Genomic DNA, 21,811 nt, shown 5'->3' on the forward strand with positions numbered 1-21,811 from the left:
AAGCGCGCGTCACAGAACCCTGAATATTTTTAGGCTAGGTGAGAGTGTCCATGGCTACATGTCTAACAAATATTAGTTATATGCAACAGTTAGTTTTTAAGATATTAATTTTTTTCCTAAACATAAATTGAAGCCGTGTGCAGAAACAGGCGTCACTAACGAGGATTTTCCTCGCTAACTGCGCGATGTACCATCACGAGTCTTGGCGTACATACTCAGGAGATGGTGACGTATAACAGCTTCGGAGCTTGTAACTCCACATTGAACGGTTACGGAAAAAAATTGGTAAACCTATCCATATTAAGCTCAAAATATGGAAATTCCGCCATGTTAATGGGGCAAAAGAAAAGTTTCCTTTTAGAAAAGACGACCGAGTCAGGTGTCGTATTGTTCGGCTTTGCAAGGCGAACAAATAGACGCCTCGGTTGATTCTATCAGACCCGCGGTTCGTTGCTGATTGTGAAATGCTCTGGGACAGCATTGTGGAAAATTATTATTTATACCCATTTTAGTAAAAAAGGCCTAAATAGTTGACCCGCTGCACGGGCTACATCTGTCCTGCTGGCCTAAGTTTTTATATGGTAGGTCAGAGTGTCAAAGGCTAGATGTGTATGAACAATTAGGCCTTTTGCACTACTAGTATTTATAATATCATTTAGTTATTAAAAATTAAATCGTAAATTACGAACTCTGTGCGTTAAACAGGAGCAGCTAAAGAGGCTTTTGGGGCCTAAAAATACGACGCAGACCCTTGAAATTATTTAGGGTAGTTCACAGTGTCAACTGCTACAGGTGTGAGAAGTTTGATGGCTTTGAGGTGGTTCGCTTTTAAGATATTATTTTTTTTATTAGAACTACATTGTAAACGTGTGTAAAAATAGCCGTCGCTCACAAGGCTTTTGTGGTCCAAGCGCGCGTCACAGAACCCTGAATTTTTTTAGGCTAGGTCAGAGTGTCAAGGGCTACATGTCTAACAAATATTACTTATATGCAACAGCTAGTTTTCAAGAAATAAATTTTTTTATAAAAATAAATTTAAGCCGTGTTTAGAAACAGGCGTTGCTAACGAGAATTGACCTTGCTAACCGCGTGACGTATCGTCACGAGTCTTGGCGTACATACTCAGGAGATGGTGACGTATAATAGCTTCGGGGCTCATAACTCTACATTGAGCGGTTACGGAAAAAAATTGGAAAACCTATCCATATTAAGCTCCTATTATGGAAATTCGGCCATGTTTATGGGGCAAAAGAGGAGTCCCCTTTCAGAAAAGACGACCGAGTCAGGTGTCGTATTGTTCGGCTTTGCAAGGCGAACGAATGGACGCCTCGGTTGATTCTATCAGACCCGCGGTTCGTTGCTGGTTGTGAAATGCTCTGGGACAGCATTATGGAAAATTATTATTTATACCCATTTTAGTGAAAAAGGCCTAAATTTTTGACCCGCTGCGCGGGCTACATCTGTCCTGCTGGCCTAAGTTTTTATATGGTAGGTCAGAGTGTCAAAGGCTAGATGTGTATGAAAAATTAGGCCTTTTGCACTACTAGTATCTATAATATTGTTCATCTATTAGAATTAAATCGTAAATTACGCACTCTGTGCGTTAAACAGGAGCAGCAAAAGAGGCTTTTGGGGCCTAAAACTGCGACGCAGACCCTTGACATTTTTTTAGGGTAGGTCATAGTGTCAACTGCTACAGGTGTGAGAAGTTTGATGGCTTTGAGGCGGTTCGCTTTTAAGATATTCTTTTTTTTATTAGAACTACATTGTAAACGTGTGTAAAAATAGCCGTCGCTCACAAGGCTTTTGTGGTCCAAGCGCGCGTCACAGAACCCTGAATTTTTTTAGGCTAGGTCAGAGTGTCAAGGGCTACATGTCTAACAAATATTAGTTATATGCAACAGCTAGTTTTCAAGATATTAATTTTTTTATAAAAATAAATTTAAGCCGTGTTTAGAAACAGGCGTCGCTAACGAGAAGTGACCTCGCTAACCGCGCAACGTATCATCACGAGTCTTGGCGTACATACTCAGGAGATGGTGACGTATAATAGCTTCGGGGCTCATAACTCTACATTCAGCGGTTACGGAAAAAAATTGGAAAACCTATCCATATTAAGCTCCTATTATGGAAATTCCGCCATGTTTATGGGGCAAAAGAGGAGTCCCCTTTCAGAAAAGACGACCGAGTCAGGTGTCGTATTGTTCGGCTTTGCAAGGCGAACGAATGGACGCCTCGGTTGATTCTATCAGACCCGCGGTTCGTTGCTGGTTGTGAAATGCTCTGGGACAGCATTGTGGAAAATTATTATTTATACCCATTTTAGTGAAAAAGGCCTACATTTTTGGCCCGCTGCGCGGGCTACATCTGTCCTACTGGCCTGACTTTTTATATGGTAGGTCAGAGCGTCAAAGGCTAGATGTGTATGAAAAATTAGGCCTTTTGCACAACTAGTATCTATAATATTGTTCATTTATTAAAATTAAATCGTAAATTATGCACTCTGTGCGTTAAACAGGAGCAGCAAAAGAGGCATTTGGGGCCTAAAACTGCGACGCAGACCCTTGAAATTTTTTAGGGTAGGGCATAGTGTCAACTGCTACAGGTGTGAGAAGTTTGATGGCTTTGAGGCGGTTCGCTTTTAAGATATTCTTTTTTTTTATTAGAACTACATTGTAAACGTGTGTAAAAATAGCCGTCGCTCACAAGGCTTTTGTGGTCCAAGCGCGCGTCACAGAACCCTGATTTTTTTTTAGGCTAGGTCAGTGTGTCAAGGGCTACACGTCTAACAAATATTAGTTATATGCAACAGCTAGTTTTCAAGATATAAATTTTTTTATTAGGGGAAGAAACCGACTTCCCCTAGCCCCGCTGTACCCATATTAACCCCTATATTGCCCACAGTCATAGTCCCTACAGCCAATAAGCCTGAGGGCCTGTAAAATGGTATGGTGGGTGGTTCTTTATTGGGGTTTTCTGCCTGTTTCTGACCATGTCATGTGCCTTCTACGGTATGCTTTCTGTCATTGGTCTTTGGCCCTAATATTATGTCACTTGGTTTCCTTTCCTTTTCCTTTATTTTTATTTTTTCAGTTATCTCTTATCAATTCAGCTATGTTTCATATTATTGCTAGGCTGGGGGGTGCAAAGCGCTGGCTAGACCTTGTCCTGACACTTCTCCTCTTAGGGACTCACTGGTTGTATCCGATGTTTACTGTATTTGGATTGTTTCTCCTTGATTAGATCAGGGAGTGGGTGATCATTTCACCCATTCTGTTTGTCTTTGTTGTCGTGTTATCCCTTCCTGCTTTGTCTCTGTTACAGTAGTTCACAGTATTGGCTTGCTCATCTTGAGTACAGTGAGATGGCACAGTTGAAAGTCTGTACCTTTAATGTTAGAGAGTTTAATGTCCCTGATAAACGCTCACAGGTACTGTATCACATGCACAAAGAACGGGTGCATATCCTGTTCCTGCAGGAAACTCATTTTCAGGTGGGCCATACACCACAGTTTACTAATCGGTATTATCCGGTTTGGTTTCACAAATTGCTATCTCATAAGACCATTGATGTCCTGATCGACCCGGGTGGTCGGTTTGTCTTTCTTAAGCTGTCCATTAGGAATAAGATTTTCACATTAGCTAACTTTTATCTTCCTAATCAGGATCAGGCTCGGGTGTGCCGGGTATTTCTCAGGAAATTAGAGGAGTTTTCGGAGGGTGTTTTACTTGTGGAAGGTGACTTTAATTTGACATTTGACTCCAGGCTTGATACCTCCTCGGGCAGGTCTGCTGTTCCTAAGACACACTTGGCGGCCTTGAAGACTACAATGCACTCTATGCAATTGATTGACGTGTGGAGGGTTCTCCATCCTCAGGTACGAGAATATACTTATTTCTCTCCGTTGCACAATATGTACAGTCGTTTAGATGCCTTTCACATTAGCCATCACTTGCTTACTTGGCACCCTACTTCTGAGGTGGGCCATGTTTTGGTCGGACCATGCACCGTTTTTTTTATCCCTTACCTTCCCTGATTCGTTGACCAGTTTCCAGTCTTGGAAGCTTAATGATAATATCTTGCGGGATACGGTCTGTATGTCAGCTCTCAAAGATACACTTAGCTCTTTTTTCGCTGTGCACGCTCATGACTCTACTCCGTTACCTTTACAGTGGGAGGCATTGAAGTGCGTGGTTAGGGGTGTCCTAATTCAGCACGGGGCTCGTTTCAAAAGGCAAAAAGGGGTGGCTATTGCACGGCTCCTGGAGCGGAAACAAGAGTTGGAGTTCAGTCATAAGCGTGCTCCTTCTTCCTCACAGGTTTTTTCTGAGCTTGCTACGACGCGAGAATCCCTGCGTTCTGTGCTAGATCAATCGCATGCTAGATTTCGGGATCGGATGCGCAAACACTCCTACGAATTTGCGGATAAATGTGGTCGGTCTTTAGCGCAGATTTTACATCCCCGTACGCAAGCATCATATATCCCTAAAATTGCGTGTCCCACTGGCGGTGAGGTTCATGACCCAGTCGGTATCACTGAATGTTTTAGACAATATTATTCTACTTTATATAACCTCAAAGGTCATTTTCAGGATATGCAGGCTGATGCGTTGCGGGGAAAAATCGATCAGTATGTACAGGATACGGCCCTGCCGTCTTTGGAGGATGGGGTCGCCTTGGGACTTGGGGGAGAATTTTTGGAATCGGAAGTCTTGCAGGCGATTGGGGACTCTCCTTTGGGCAAAAGTCCAAGACCTTATGGGTTCAACAATATATTTTATAAGACGTTCAAGGATTAACTTGCTCCCTTTTTGACAAAAGTCTTTAACACTGTGTCTTCCTCTTGTCCCTTTGCGCCTCAGTCTCTTGAGGCTCTTATTACTCTTCTACCAAAACCGGGTAAGGACCCCACGACGTGTGCAAATTTTAGGCCCATTTCATTGATTAATGTAGATGTGAAAATCTTTGCGAAATTGATTGCCTTCAGACTTTCTCCATTATTACCGGGCTTGGTTGCGGATGATCAGGTGGGATTTGTGCGTGGTAGAGAAGCCCGTGATAATACTAACAAGACCCTGCTTTTAATATCCTATTGCCAGACACGCAAGATACCGATGTGCCTACGTTCTGTCGATGCCGAAAAGGCTTTTGATAGGGTAGACTGGTTGTTTCTCCGCAGTGTCTTGACTCAGGTCGGACTTGGCTCTACAATGGTGGATAGGATTATGGCGTTATATCATAGGCCTACAGCTCGGGTACGAGTTAATGGTCTTTTGTCTGATTCTTTGCCTATAACAAAAGGAACAAGACAGGGGTGCCCACTTTCACCTCTGTTATATGTGTTAGTCATGGAAAACCTGGCTGTGGCACTGCGGACTAACCCTAGCATTAAGGGCATATGTGTTGGTGCTCAGCATCACAAGTTAGCACTGTACGCTGATGAACTCCTATGATTTCTTTGCCATCTTTGACTGGGGAGTTTGATCAATTTGGTCACTTGAGTAACTTCAAGGTCAATTATTCTAAATTGGAGGCGCTGAATGTATCTCTGGACGCCCCTCTAGCTGCTCATCTTGCTCGGGTTTTCCCGTTTAAGTGGCAAACTGTATCTTTAAAATATTTAGGGATACATATCCCCACACATTTGCCTGACCTGTTTACCTTGAACAACACACCTATCTTACAGCGTACCTTGTGAGAGTTGGAGGCATTTGGGGGTCGGCGCATGTCGTGGTTCGGGCGTATCAATGCTGTTAAAATGGATATTTTACCTAAATTTCTGTACATATTTCAAACTGTACCCATTGTGGTTCCTGCGTCCTTCTTTAAGACCTTGCATAGGGCCATAACCAAATTTGTATGAGGCTCTTTTAAGCCGCGGATTAGATTTTCTGTTCTGAGTAGGCTCAAGGTGGAGGGGGGTGCGGATTTGCCGGACTTTAAGCAATACCACCAAGCTGCAATCCTCATGAGGTTGGTGGATTGGTACCGTGCAGCTGCGGGTAAGCAATGGGTGCGTATTGAGAATAATATGTCCTCTCTTGCATTATCCTCTTTGCCTTGGTTGTCTGGCTTCCAGCGACCAACGTCTTCTCTGCCTTTCCTCACACGTCAATTTCTTGTGGTATGGGAGCGGATCCTTGGTACACTGGACCTTGCTCACCGTCCGGGTCCTTTGACTCCTCTGTTTGATAATCCTTCCTTCCCTCCGGCGGTGGGTGTGGACACATTTCTCTGTTGGGGAGACAGGATGGCGGATATTTGGCTCAGACCCTTACACCTGATGGTGCAATTTTGTAGCTTGCTGCTGTCTCTGAGGCCTGCCCGGGGAGACAATCAATGTGGTGGCCCTACTTTCAGTTGCGTTCATATCTCTCTTCCATGGGTGATTGTCTTGTGTTGCTACAGGATAAGACTCCTCTGGAACGTTATCTGTCTTTGACTTCTGCTCCTTCTCATGTACTGTCCTATTTACATGGGATCCTCAAACCGGGATACTCTTAATCTCAGTTGACATTCACCACATATTGGGAGGAGGAAATGGGGGTTCAACATTCTGAGGACGACTGGGGAACTTCTTTCTTTCTGGTTCATAAGTTACCAACTTCCTGTTTTGCTCAGGAGAAAAACTATAAAATAATTACCAGATGGTACCGCTGTCCTTCCTTTTTACATAGGATATTTCCTAATGTGTCTGCTGATTGTTGGAGGTGTGGGGAGGCTCCTGGTACCATGTTGCACATTTGGTGGGATTGCCCCAAGCTCCTTCCCTTTTGGGGATTTTTTTTTATCTTTGCAATAAGCTTTTTGGCACTGACGTTCCTACCTCGCCTTCTGTTGGATTGCTTTCCATGGTTCCTGGATCACTTCCACACCTCAAAAACGGGGTCTTTCGACATTTTCTGACTGCAGCTAGAATGGTAATTCCACGTCATTTGAAGTCTAGTACTGTGCCTTCTTTGAATTTAATTTCTAATAAAAAATTTTGATAACGAAAAAAAAAAGATATTGTATTACGGTCTGTAGCCTTTGGGGGGAATATATTAACCTTTCTACAACAGTTTACTACCGTAGAAAATTCACAAAATTCTAAATTTTTTGGGGCAAAAAATGGCCAGGGCTTAGCAGAAATGGGCAACAATTTTACTATAATTTACGCCAGTAACTGATGTAAATTATAGCAGAAATCTATATGTATAGTGCGGCCCAGATTTATCTCTGAGGGGCGTAACAAGGCAAAGGTCCGTGCCAGACCCATACCTCCTCTCAATCAGACTGTTTGCCCCCCCAATCAAACAATAAAATACATTTTAAAAATGTACTTACCTCACCACTCCGATTCTCCCTCCCGGATCCCCTCAGGCTCTTACAGCAGGCCGCAGCACGTAGAAAGTACTGATGACAGGCCGCGTTGCAGCTAAAAGAAGCGACACATTTAATAAGAGTCGTTCACCTGTTAATAAATGTGTTGCATCTTACTCCAGCAAACTGTTTAATAGGACTGGTGTATGAAACGCCAGTATTAAAGGGGTTTTCCACGTTTTGACAACTAATAAACCTATCCACTGGATAGGTCATCAGTAAATGATCAGTGCGTGCCCGACACCCGACACTCCAGCTGCCTACGGGCACCGAACAACACTGCCAGAAGCAGATGGCTCAGGTCAAAGAATAGAAGCCGAGCTGCAGTTCTGCCGAACGGCCGCTATGCAGTAGTCGGAACCATGTGCTTCTGGCAATATAGTCCAGTGCCCGGAGGCAGCTGGACTGGCGTATCGGTGCGGTGTCTGGGTGTAGTAACGATTGTTTGCCCCCATACATTACCGATGATTGCTCTTTGTAACACGATGTATCGTCAATCGGCGCTTGTTTTTATGGTCAGTATCGGGCCGTCTAAAAGGACCTTTACTTCCTCAGACACCACACTCCAGTCTACAGACACCACCATAACTAGGCATTGGAACCAACCCTCCCACCTTAGCGGGTAAAGATTAACCATCTAAAAGGTTCATACATACTCATAAGGGCTAAAGGTGAAAACACAGAGGTGCTCACCATATATCCAGCGTATAACTGTATCCTCCAAATCTTAGGAGTGCACGGAGCAGGAGTTGTTCTACATTCCTGTTTATATTCCAGATACGTTCATACCATTTTAGACAATGAATCGACATATCTCAAACTTGTGGTGAAAACAAAGCACCACATTTAAAGTATCTTTAAAAAATCTGCTAGAAGAAGGAATTGGATTAGGAGTATTAGCCAAGAAACAGGCAGAATACTTACTGATAAAATTCCCTATTGTTCCCATATTCCATGGGATGCCATGCAAAGTTATGGATTTTTGGCATCCCATGGAATATAAACGGGTTATCTGTGACGTAGTTGGCTAGTACCCCTGCAAACCGGCCTGCTGGTACTACTGTCAGGGGCCTTGCCACAAAAGTAAAATAAAGTGGGCAGCCGCCGCTCATCAAGGTTATGATCAGCGGTAATTGGTTTGTAGAAAGGAATGTGACCCATGCAGGGGCCAGAAGCGGCGGCCAGTTCTGCAACTTGATGAGTGACTCTGTTTTAAAGCAATATAAACCAAAAAAATACCAACAGACAGAATATGATATCGGTAGTGCTCGAAACATCAACATTTAAACTGTAAAGCACTGTTGCTAGTTATGTGAGCGGCACTCTATCATATCCTAAGTATTGACCAACATACACTTGGTGCGTCGATCAAAGATTGACATGAGAAACTACCAAGGAAGAATGATCGACTTGAGGCACGTGAAAATACAGAAAATATACAATTTTTATTGAATAAAGACATTGGACAAGTTAAAAGATGGAATGGAGGATAAGTCACACGATAAAAAGAGACGTCAGATCAATCATGAACCAGATATAGTTATTTGGTCAACGTGTTGAAAGCAATAAGCATAATATTGTAGCAGCAAAAAGGTGAATGAGATCATACCAGACTAAAACACATATATGAATATATTTAGTAGGGTGGTGGCGATTTAAGTAAGTATGAAAAAATCATGTATAAGCAACGCCATCAATTCCAACAATATGAAACAATGTTCAGATGTGCAAAAGCCGGTTTGAAATGAAATCAGAGAATTACAAGCAATGTTTTGTGCAAGCTGCTGAAAATAGCAAATGTTTGTTCAACATACTGGTGGACATTGTGATACGGAGATAGGACGTCTGCACCCGACGCGCGTTTCGCCACCTGCCTTCGTCCGGCAGTTTCAGCAGGAGCCAGGCTGTGTATAACGGTCGTGCTCCTGCTGCTAATCGCGTGGGTACAGTGTCAGTACCTGTGCGATCACAGGACGGATATATCCGTCCTCCTGCGCGAACTACCAGCTGCAGAGGACGGATATATCTGCCCTTCGGCGTTAAGAGGTTAAGAAGGGCATCAAAACAAAGGACACAAGAATCCATCTTGTTTAATAATAAATACTGAAGCACGAGAGATCAATTACCAGTTTCTTCAACGGCATAGAGCCAAAAGTTTGGAGAAATTGTGGGTAAAGGCTGCCCTTGGGTCACCTAGAGGATGAGATCTCTTAGTTACATCATACCTCCCAACTTTCAAGTATCACAAGGAGGGACAATATTTTTCTTTTAAGCCACGCCTCTAATCCCACCCAATCCCCGCCCATACACACCCGATTCAGCTCACACAGTATCATGCTCCCATAGTGCCTCCCACACAGTATAATACCAAATAGCTGCCCCTACACATTATAATGCCCTCTACCTGCCACCATACATTCTAATGCCCATACAGATGCTCCCATGCAGTCGTTTTTTTGTCCGTTTTTTATTTTGCAAAATTATAAATTAAGCCTTTGAAAAATGAAAAAAAAAAAAATAAATGGCAGAGAAATAGTTACCAATTTTCAGATTACTATTCAGATCACTAAAATTCTAATGCCAATTTAATAAAATGTGGTGAAAATCCACATGTGAACATACTCTAATTGAAGCTGAAGGATCTCCAGCTCGTCTTGGTGGCCGTACAACTTATTTTTCCTTTTTGTACACAATCCCCCCCTCTCCTAGTACTATATTGTGAAGCTTAGACACTGTTTTCTTATTTTCTCCTGTATGTATTCTGTCGTATTAGGCAATGTGAGCATTGTGTATTTTTTATATGGTTCCCATTAGTGGAATGAAGGGAAAACGTTTCCATAAGGGAGAGAAATACAAGCACGTGATACAGCCTGGAAGGGAGAACATCAGTATATTGTAAAGTGTTTTTTTTTAATGTTTTGTGGCCATATAAATCCATTTAAATGTTCCTGGAAAATTCCTTGAAATATGTAGTAAATTTCATTTAGTGTTAAGTACACTGTATTATTAGTGCGCTGTACTACAGCAGTATTGTATTGTATGGTGCTAATATTGTCTGACACATATTTTGGCTCCCAGCAGTGTGTTCGGTCCGGGACTTGCGGCCGAAATACGTTCCGTCCATTACGGACGTAATGTGCTCGTGTGAATCCAGCCTTACTCTCGTCAGACTTTCCTCTATTCAAATGTAATTTCTCTAACGGCAAAAGAGAGAAAATCTCAACATATTCATCACGCCAAATACGATCTCTAATCTCCGTCTTAAGGGAGCTCTCAAAACAAACATTTGGCTAACCGAACCCCATGCAGTTGAACCGCAACAGGAGCGCCAGACCCACCAGCACCCAGTGACTTTAGAACCTAGCGCAACAGCCCCAGATACCGAACCGTAACACGCCGCCACAGGAGAAGGAGCAAGGGGGACCAAAGGTGGTGGGACTTCACGCTGCACCAAAGCCTCTCTAACACCAGCCAGTAATTGGGCCACTACCTGTCCCAAATCAGACACAGTCAAGCTGGGGGGCTCCTGACTATGGTGTAAGCAGGGCTCAGGAAGCCTTGACCTCCTAGCTAGTCTTGACTTGGGGATTAGCGGCATATCCAGTGCCGCACCTGCCATGAGGCCAGGTGAGCCGACAGCCTCAGGCGGCACCACCTACCCAAACGGGGGGGCGGCATTTTCAGCACGGGAATGGACTGGACCGGGGGGGAGGGGCCATGCAGACGCACATAGCAGACGTGCCGAACGTCTGAAACACTCCTCCTCCTCTCTGATGCTGTACGCAGCACATGCCGCCAGAGAGGAGCAAGTCTGCAGGAGGAGCGACAAGAAGCACAAGGTAAGTTCCTGCCTTGCTGGGACCGGGACCCGTGAGTATACTGCAAGGGGGGGTCTGGGCATTTTACCGACAGCAAAGGGCTCTATGGGGCTGGAATAATCCACCCCTTAGAGCCCTCACATCACTATAATGGAAGGATTAGTGTGGGTGGGGGAGGGTCTGAGCGTCTGACTTACTGCAGAGAGCTCTATAGGGGGGGATTCTGCCCCACCTTTAGAGCAGTCAGTCAAATGCTCAGACCCCCCTAACCTTTCAGTATAGTAACTAGTCAGGGCTCTATGGTGGGGGATTAATTCCCCCCTATAGAGCCCTCTGCTGTCAGTAAAACGCCCAGACCCCCCTTTAAGTATACTCGTGGCCCCCCAGCGTTGGCCGACCGCTTTTAAATTAGTTGGGGCAGGAAGCTGAGCGCAGTACAAGGGCTTTGTAGCTTTCCTGTGCTTACTTAGCGTGGGAAAGCTACAAGCGGGGCTGTGACTGGTGAGTCTCAAAGTCACTGCCAGTGCACACTGCATGCGGCAGCAGCGGGCGCTAGTCTGACTGAGTCTCTGACCAGTCACCACCCACACGCAGCAGACAGACAGGATAGACTGATAGTGCCTGTCAGTTTTGAATAAACCCTCAACTACTACAGTTTCACAGGCATTGACTATGACTGCTTCAATTATGGAAGGTTGCTGGTTCAAAGCCCTGCTGGGTTTTTTTTTTGTTTTTTTTTTAATATTATTAATATCTTACTTGTATTGGGCTTTGTTCACACTAGCATTAATATACGTTTCCCTCTCTTCCGTCAGAGGAAGAGAGGATCGATACGTTAAACGGAAAGCAACGGCTCCATTAGAATTACCATTACTTTCAATGGTAATTCTTTTGTATTAGTTGCTTTCCGTTTGTCTCCGTTCGCTAGGTTTCCGTTCTTTTGAACGGAAATAAAAGTTCTGCAGACTGCACTCTAGTTTCCTTTTTTTTTAAAAACGGAAACTTAGCGAACGGAGACAAACGGAAAGCAACTGATACAAAAGAATTACCATTGAAAGCAATGGTAATTCTAATGGAACCGTTGCTTTCCGTTTAACATATCGATCCTCTCTTCCTCTGACGGAAGAGAGGTAAACGTATAGAAACGCTAGTGGGAAAAAGCCTTAGGGCCTGTTCACATCAGCGTTGGCTTTCCATTCCGGGGTTCCATTGGAAGTAACCTCGCAACGGAAAGTCAAACTGAAACCACAATTTCCTTTTCCGTCACCATTAGCGCAGTCGACTGCGCTATTGATTCCGTCACAAAAACGGAAACCTGCCGGAATAGTGACAAACGGAAACCATTAGCAATGTTTCTGTCACCATTGATTTCAATGGTGACTGAAACGGAAGCTGTGGTTTCAGTTTGATTTTCTGTTGCGGGGTTCACCCGACGGGAACCTCCCACGGAATCCCGGAACGGAAAGTCAACGCTGATGTGAACAGGCCCTAACACTTCCCCATAAACCTGCCCCCACTAATTAAAATAAATATATTATATAATGTATATAGCGCTGTATCCTGTATCCGTCAGGTCAGCGGGTCCTGCAGGATCGAGCTGTTACCGATCACATCTAAGTTCATAACTTAGATGTGATCGGTAATAGGCAACCTAATGGATTCAGGTCTCAGCGCTATATACAGCTGCTCTGTATACAGGATACAAAGCAGCTGTATCTCAAAAAGTGCAAATCATTTTCAATAAAAAGTAATTAAAACTTGCACCAATCGCAGTAATAGATATCTTTATATATCATAGTGACATGTCCGAAGTTTTCATCGGTGGGGGACCGAGCACCGAGGCCCCCACCGATCGCTAAAACGAATCAGCAGAAGTGCTCGGGTGAGCGCTGTGCCGCTTCATTTATGATCGACTTTCAGCCGAGTGAGCGGTGTACGGACTCCTAGACTTTCTATTGAGCCCGTACACTGCTCCAAGGAAAGCCAAACAGAATTGAAGCGGCACACCGCTCACCCGAGCACTTCTGCTGCTTAGTTTTAGCGACTAGTGGGGGGTCTCAGTGTTCGGACCCCACTGATCAAAACTTCTGACATGTCAAAAGTTTTTTAAAAAGTTGTTACACTTTAAAGAGAATCTTTCACCTGCCCACAGATTTGCATTTGAGTTCAGCATGTAATGGTCAGGGCTGCACAAACTCTGGGGCACTTTATATTTTTTTATTCTTTCCTTACTTAGATATCGGTGCTGTAATATTTGGCGCCCGATATTTAAATAACCCCATGAACTGCCAATGGGGCGGTAATTGGCAAGGGGACGTGTAACATCGCTGTGACACTGCCCAATACGCTACGGACAATGTCAACAGCAAGAGCTGGAGAGAGGAGATCATGTGCGCGCACACGCTCTCACTCTTCAGCTCTCGGCAGGCAAGTACAAGACTGTGATCTTAGGTGAGAGATCAGTCTTGTCGTCCTTGTCTGCTGAGAGCTAAAGAGTGAGAGCTCCGATGCCATGAAACAGAAGAAGAAGAATTCACTCTTCTTCTCCTCTTGTGTTCCTTAGTGGTGGCGGAGCTGTGCGCACGCCCTCTCTCTCCAGCTCTTGCTGTAACGCTGACGGTAGCTGATTGGACAGTGTCACAGCGATGTTACACGCCCCCTTGCCAATTACCTCCCCATTGACAGTTCATGGGGTTATTTAAATATCGGGCGCCAAATATTACAGCACCGATATCTAAATAACGAAGGAGGCTAAGAAAAAAATCTAAAGTGCCCCAGAGTTTGTGCGGCCCTCCCCATTACATGCTGAACTCAGCTGCACATGTATGGGGAGGTGAAAGGTTCTCTTTAAAAGAAAGGTGTTATAATTTTTATTTTTTTATTTGATATGTTTTATTTTATGGGCCTAATTTTTCTAATTATTTTAATATGTTTCCGAAGGTAGCTATTTATTCATATGTCTGTGGGGGCAGCCAACTTTATTTTTATTTTTATTTTTCATACTGCTAATTTTTGTTTTGCAGGTTCCGCTGGACCATTTGGACTACGTCGTAGATTCGTTGGACTACTTTGCTGATTTAAGATTTATTTCTTTTTTTAACCCCTTAACGCTCTGCGGCGTAATAATCCGTCGTGCTAACTGTATCGTTACGTCGCGGGAGGAACGGTTATTTTGGCCGTCCTCCCGACACATACAGGAGCTGTGACAGCTGCCGCAGCTCCTACAACGGGGACTGATCGCTGTGTCCCCGCTGATTAACCCCTTAAAAGCCATGTTCAATAGCGATCACGGCTTTTTAGGGGTTAAGCTACAATCGCCAGCCTGCTACACGATAGCGGCTGGCGATGGTGGCTATGGCAACCGGACACCAAACAATGGCGTCTGGCTATGCCATCGACGGAAGCCTAGTGGGTCCTGACGAAGTCAGGACCCACTATGCTTGCTGTCAGTGAGTAGCTGACAGCTCTGATACACTGCCCTACGCATGAAGTGCAGTGTATTAGAATTGCGATCAGGGCCTCCTGCCCTCAAGTCCCCTAGTGGGACAAAGTAATAAAGTTAAAAAAAAGTTAAAAAAAGAGGTGTAAAAATAAGAAAATAAAAGTTTTAAAAGTAATAAAAGTTAAAATCCCCCCTTTTCCCTTATCAGTCATTTATTATTAATAAAAATAGATAAACAAACAAATAAACTATACATAATTGGTATTGCCGAGTCCGTAACGGCCTGAACTACAAAATTATTTCATTATTTATTCCGCGCAGTGAACGCTGTAAAAGAAAATAATAATAAACCGTACCAGAATCACAATTGTTTGGTCACTTCACCTCCCAAAAAATGGAATAAAAAGATCAAAAAGTCGCATTTACCTAAAAATGGTACTGATCGAAACTACAGTTCGTTACGCAAAAAATAAGTCCTCACACGGCTTTATTGATGGAAAAATAAAAAAGTTATGGCTCTTAGAATAAGGTAACACAAAAAGTGAATGATTTAAAAAAAAAAAAAGTATTTTATTGTGCAAACGCCATAAGGCATAAAAAAAACTATAAACATCTGGTATCGCCGTAATCGTATCGCCCCGCAGAATAAAGTGAATATGTCATTTATAGCGCACGGTGAACGCTGTAAAAAAAATAGAATAAAAAAACAATAGTAGAATTGCTGTTTTTTAGTCACCACGCCACTTAAAAATAGAATGAAAACTGATCAAAAAGCCGCATGCACCCCAAGAAAACTACAATGCATTCCTCAAGGGGTCTAGTTTCCAAAATGGGGTCACTTTTGGGGGTTTTCTACTGTTTTGGCACCACAAGACCTCTTCAAACCGGACATGGTGCCTAATAAAAAGGAGGCCTCATAATCCACTAGGTGCTCCTTTGCTTCGGAGGCCGGTGCTTCAGTCCATTACCGCACTAGGGCCACATGTGGGATATTTCTCAAAACTGCAGAATCTGGGCAATAAGTATTGAGTTTCGTTTCTCTGATAAAACCTTTTGTGTTATAAAAAAAATGGTATAAACAGGATTTTCTGACAAAAAAAATAATGTTAATTTCACCTCTACTTTGCTCTAAATTCCTGTGAAACACCTAAAGGGTTAATAAACTTTCAAAATGCTGTTGTCAATACTTTGAGGGGTCTAGTTTCTAAAATGGGGTGTTTCATAGGGGTTTCTAATATATAGGCCCCTCAAAGCAACTTCAGAACTGAACTGGGACCTAAAAAAAAAAAAAAATCCTAATGAGCATTGCCTACTCCAAGATGACCCCAGTTTTAACCGTTTGTATAAACGGAGACCCCTATTAGACCATTTCAGTGCCTGGTTTTCCCAAGTATACACCCCCGAGAAGTGTATTTCTATTGATGAGTCCTTGGTAGATTTTAAAGGGAGGGTTCAATTCCGCGAGTACCTGCCGTGTAAGAAGGGAAGGTATAAGCTGTGTGAGAGTGCATCAGGGTATACCTACAAATTTAGGATATATAAAGGGAAGGGCACCAGTATTCAGCCCCCAGAATGCCCCCCCCCCTTACTTGGAGTTAATACAAAAATTGTGTGGGATTTGGTGCACCCACTGCTGGACCAGGGTTACAACCTCTACCTGGATAATTTTTATACCAGCGTCCCACTCTTCAACTGCCTCGCTTCCAGAAGTCCTGCGGCATGCGGCACCGCTAGAAGAAATCTGAGAGGCCTCCCTAAGACACTGCTTGGGCAAACAAGAAGGGGTGAGAGCAGGGCACAATCTAGCAGCAACATATTGTGTGTCAAGTACAAGACAAGAAAGATGCCACACCAGTACCCATGTACCAGCAAGAGGTACCAGTACAGGGACCCCCAAACCAGACTGCTTCCTGGACTACAATAGGTACATGGGAGGGGTGGACTTGTCAGATCAAGCCCTGAAGCCCTACAGCGCCATGCGGTGTGGTATAAGAAGCTGGCCGTGCACATCATACAGATGGCATTGTACAATGTGTACGTGCTACGTCGATGTGCAGGCCAGAGGGGATCTTTCCTGGAATTTCAAGAGGTGGTTATCAAGAACCTAATCTTTAGGGACCAGGAAGGGGGGGGGGCATCCAGTACTTCTGGAAGCGGGGCCACACACATCGTACCAGGGCAACACTTTCCAGGAGAAGTTCCCCAAACTGGCAAGAAGGGAAAAAGTCAAAAGAGGTGCAAAGTCTGCTATAAGAGGGAGATAAGGGAGGACACAATATATCAATGTGACACGTGTCCCGAAAAACCAGAGCTCTGTATGAAAGAGCGTTTTAAAATTTATCATACATCCCTTGGTTTATAATTTACCCCAATTTTACTTACCCTGATGCACTCCGCACAGCTTATCCCCCTCATCTTTCCCTTCTGAGCCCTGCTGTGTGCCCAGGCAGCAGATAACAGCCACATTGAGGGTATTGCCATACCCGTAAGAACCCACATTACAGTTTATGGGGTGTAAGTCTCCGGTAAAAAGGGTGTCGTTTTTAAAACGGGGTCACTTCTTGCGGGTTTCAACTGTACTGGTACCTCAGGGGCTTCTGCATACATGACTTCGCACCAGAAAATCCCAAGTAGGCCAAATTGTGGTCCTTTCCTTCTGAGCCCTCCCATGGGCCCAAACGGCAGTTTATCACCACAAATGGGGCATTCCTGCACTCTGGACAAATTGCGCAACAGAATGGGGTATTTTATTTCTTGTGAAAATAAGACATTTTCAGCCAAAACTACATATTATTGGGAAAAATGTATTTTGTTTTAATTCCCAGCCCAATTCAAATAAGTTCTGTGAAAAAACTATGGGGTTAAAATGGTCACAACACCCATAAATGAATTCCTTGAGGGGTGTAGTTTCCAAAATGGGGTCACTTCTGGTGGTTTTCCATTGCTTTGATACCTCTGGGGCTCTGCAAATGCGACATGGCACCCGAAAACCAAACAAGCAAAATCTGCACTCCAAAGAACACACAGCGCTCCTTCCCTTCTGAGGCCTCCCATGGGCCCAAACGGCAATTTATTGCCACAAATGGGGTATTGCTGCACTCAGGAGAAATTGGGCAACAAAATGGGGTATTTTGTTCACTGTGAAAGTAAGAAATTTTGATAAAAAAATGACATCTTATTGGAAAAAATTTCATTTTTTTCATTTCACAGCCCAATTCAAATAGGTGCTGTGAAAAAACTGTAACAACAACCATATTTGAATTCCTTGAGGGGTGTAGTTTCCAAAATGGGGTCAATTCTGGTGGTTTTCCATTGCTCTGCAAATGCGACATGGCACCCGAAAACCAATCCAGCAAAATCTGGACTCCAACAAACACATGGCGCTCTTTTCCTTCTGAGCCCTCCCATGGGCCCAAACAGCAGTTTATCACCACAAATGGGGTATTGCCGCACTAAGGACAAATTGGGCAACAAAATGGGGTATTTTGTTCCCTGTGAAACTAAGAAATGTTGATCACAAATGACATCTTATTGGAAAAAATGTCATTTTTTTTAATTTCACAGTCCAATTTAAATAGGTGCTGTGAAAAAACTGTGCGGTCAAAATGGTAACAACAACCATAAATGAATTCCTTGAGGGGTGCAGTTTCCAAAATGGGGTCACTATTGGGGGATTCCTACTGTTTTGGCACCTCATTACCTCTTCAAACCTGGCATGATGCCTAAAATATATTCTAATAAAAAAGAGGGCTCAAAATGCACTAGGTCCTTCTTTGCTTCTGGGGCTTGTGTTTTAGTCCACGAGTGCAGTAGAGCCACATGTGGGACATTTCTAAAAACTGCAGAATCTGGAAAATACATAGTTAGTAGTATTTCTCTGGTAAAACCTTCTGTGTTACAGAAGAAAAATGTAATAAAATTGAAATTCAGCAAGAAAAATGAAATTTGCAAATGTCACCTCCACTTTGCTTTAATTCTTGTGAAATGCCTGAAGGGTTAAAAAACGTTCTAAATGCTGTTTTGAATACTTTGAGGCGTCTAGTTTTTAAAATGGGGTGTTTTATCAGGGTTTCTAATACATAGGCTCCTCAAAGCCACTTCAGAACTGAACAGGTACCTTAAAAAAAAGGCTTTTGAAATTTTCTTAAAAATATGAGAAATTGCTGTTTATGTTCTAAGCCTTGTAACGTCCAAGAAAAATAAAAGAATGCTCAAAAAACGATGCCAACCTAAAGTAGACTTATGGGAAATGTGAACTAGTAACTATTTTGGGTGGTATAACCGTGTGTTTTACAAGCAGATACATTTAAATTCTGAAAAATGCTATTTTTTTAAAGTTTTCTCTAAATTTTGCAATTTTTCACCAATAAACACTGAATATATCAACCAAATTTTACCACGAACATGAAGCCCAATGTGTCACGAGAAAATAATCTCAGAATCGCGCGTTTAGGTTTAAGCATTCTGACGTTATTACCACATAAAGTGAAATATCTCAGATTTGAAAAATGGGCTCTGAGCCTTAAGGCCAAAACAAGCCTGCATCCTTAAGGGGTTAATAAAATGGTTAAAGTGGATTGTGTGGAAGAGTTGTAATTTCAATAAAATAAATTTCTTTATGTCTCTGTTTTTTAATACTTCATTACCGCCTTAGTAATGGCTGCTGTCTGATTGAGAGCGTCCATTACTAAGAAGGGGCTTAGTGTTAGCCAGTAATAAGGCTAGCACTAACCCCTATTATTACCCGGAGTACTGGGAAGAGCTGGGTACGATCCAGGACCCGACCGTCTGAAGAGAAGGGCGGGTACTGGGGTGGCCGCAGGCTGGTACTATCAGGCTCGGAATGGCCAAAAACCATGGCCCTTCCCACCCTGGTAATGCTAGGCTGCTGCTGCTTTATTGTATCTGGCTGCTTATGAAAAATGGAGGGGATCTCACGTAATTTTTTTTCTATTTTTTTTTTTTTTAAAAGACGTAGGGTTCCCGCTATTTTTCACAACCAGCCAGATACAATACAGCAGCTGCAGCCTAGCATCACCAGGGTGGGAAGGGCCACGTTTTTTATCCCTTCCCAGCCTGGTAAAACCAGCCTGTGGCCGCCCTGCTGCCTTACCGTCGCTTCAGATGGTCGGGTACTGGATCGTACTCCTCTCGCGGCAGTGAGAACCGGGGTAATAATAGGGGTTAGTGATAGCCTTTTTACTGGCTAACACGAAGCCCCTTCTTAGTAATGGACGCTCTCAATCAGACAACAGCCATTACCAAGGCCATAATAAAGTATTAAAAAAAACAGACATAAGAAAAACTTTTATTGGAATCTAAACTCCCCCTTGCAACCCTCTTTCACCATTTTATTTTTTTTTTAAAAAGTAGATCATCGGAGTAGTCCAATGAATCTACGACGTAGTCCAAACGCTCCAGCGGAATCTACCAAAAAAAGCAGTATAAAAATTTGAAAAACTTAAATTTGCCACAATAGTCACTCGATATAACTATACTGTAATCACTTATATGGTCTGCAGATATCTTGTGTATAACTGGCATCTACCTCTATAAGGTCACTATATGGTGGTAATATTGGTCTATATATAGTGTGATTTATTCACGAACAGTATGGTGGGTTTTTTCTGACACTATGTTGTAGTAATATGTGATCATGGTTTCGTAGTTTTATTCAGTAACCGTATGGAAGTATTATTCAATAACAGTATGGAGGTATTATTCAGTAACAGTATAAAGGTATTATTCAGTAACCGTATGGAAGTATTATTCAGTAACAGTATGGGGGTATTATTCAGTCACAGTATGGGGGTATTATTCAGTAACAGTATGGGGGTATTATTCAGTAACAGTATGGGGGTATTATTCAGTAACAGTATGGAGGTATTATTCAGTAACAGTATGGAGGTATTATTCAGTAACAATATGGGGGTATTATTCAGTAACAGTATGGGGATATTATTCAGTAACAGTATGGGGGTATTATTCAGTAACAGTATGGGGGTATTATTCAGTAACAGTATGGAGGTATTATTCAGTAACAGTATGGAGGTATTATTCAGTAACAGTATGGGGATATTATTCAGTAACAGTATGGGGGTATTATTCAGTAACAGTATGGGGGTATTATTCAGTAACAGTATGGAGGTATTATTCAGTAACTGTATGGGGATATTATTCAGTAACAGTATGGAGGTATTATTCAGTAACAGTATGGGGGTATTATTCAGTAACAGTATGGGGATATTATTCAGTAACAGTATGGGGGTATTATTCAGTAACAGTATGGGGTATTATTCAGTAACAGTATGGAGGTATTATTCAGTAACAGTATGGGGATATTATTCAGTAACAGTATGGGGGTATTATTCAGTAACAGTATGGAGGTATTATTCAGTAACAGTATGGAGGTATTATTCAGCAACAGTATGGGGATATTATTCAGTAACAGTATGGGGGTATTATTCAGTAACAGTATAAATGTATTATTCAGTAACAGTATGGGGGTATTATTCATTAACAGTATGGGGGTATTATTCAGTAACAGTATGGGGGTATTATTCAGTAACAGTATGGGGGTATTATTCAGTAACAGTATGGAGGTATTATTCAGTAACAGTATGGAGGTATTATTCAGTAACAGTATGGGGGTATTATTCAGTAACAGTATGGGGATATTATTCAGTAACAGTATTGCGGTATTATTCAATAACAGTATGGGGGTATTATTCAGTAACAGTATGGAGGTATTATTCAGTAACAGTATGGGGATATTATTCAGTAACAGTATGGGGGTATTATTCAGTAACAGTATGGAGGTATTATACAGTAACAGTATGGGGATATTATTCAGTAACAGTATGGGGTATTATTCAGTAACAGTATGGGGTATTATTCCGTAACAGTATGGAGGTATTATTCAGTAACAGTATGGGGATATTATTCAGTAACAGTATGGGGGTATTATTCAGTAACAGTATGGAGGTATTATTCAGTAACAGTATGGGGATATTATTCAGTAACAGTATGGGGGTATTATTCAGTAACAGTATGGAGGTATTATTCAGTAACTGTATGGGGATATTATTCAGTAACATTATGGAGGTATTATTCAGTAACAGTATGGGGGTATTATTCAGTATCAGTATGGGGGTATTATTCAGTAACAGTATGGAGGTATTATTCAGTA

The 21,811-nt window shown here is 42.6% G+C and overlaps 2 long non-coding RNA genes across 2 annotated transcripts in view; one reads left to right on the top strand and one right to left on the bottom strand.

Annotated features, from left to right (window-relative positions):
• The window catches only part of LOC142698986 (uncharacterized), a 255,149-nt gene that overhangs the window by 51,290 nt on the left and 182,048 nt on the right, over window positions 1–21,811 (bottom strand). The window lies entirely within an intron of this gene.
• Window positions 1–21,811, top strand: part of LOC142698999 (uncharacterized) — a 66,045-nt gene that overhangs the window by 22,572 nt on the left and 21,662 nt on the right. The window lies entirely within an intron of this gene.

Source organism: Rhinoderma darwinii, unplaced genomic scaffold (assembly GCF_050947455.1).
Source record: "Rhinoderma darwinii isolate aRhiDar2 unplaced genomic scaffold, aRhiDar2.hap1 Scaffold_106, whole genome shotgun sequence".
Lineage (NCBI taxonomy): Eukaryota > Metazoa > Chordata > Amphibia > Anura > Rhinodermatidae > Rhinoderma > Rhinoderma darwinii.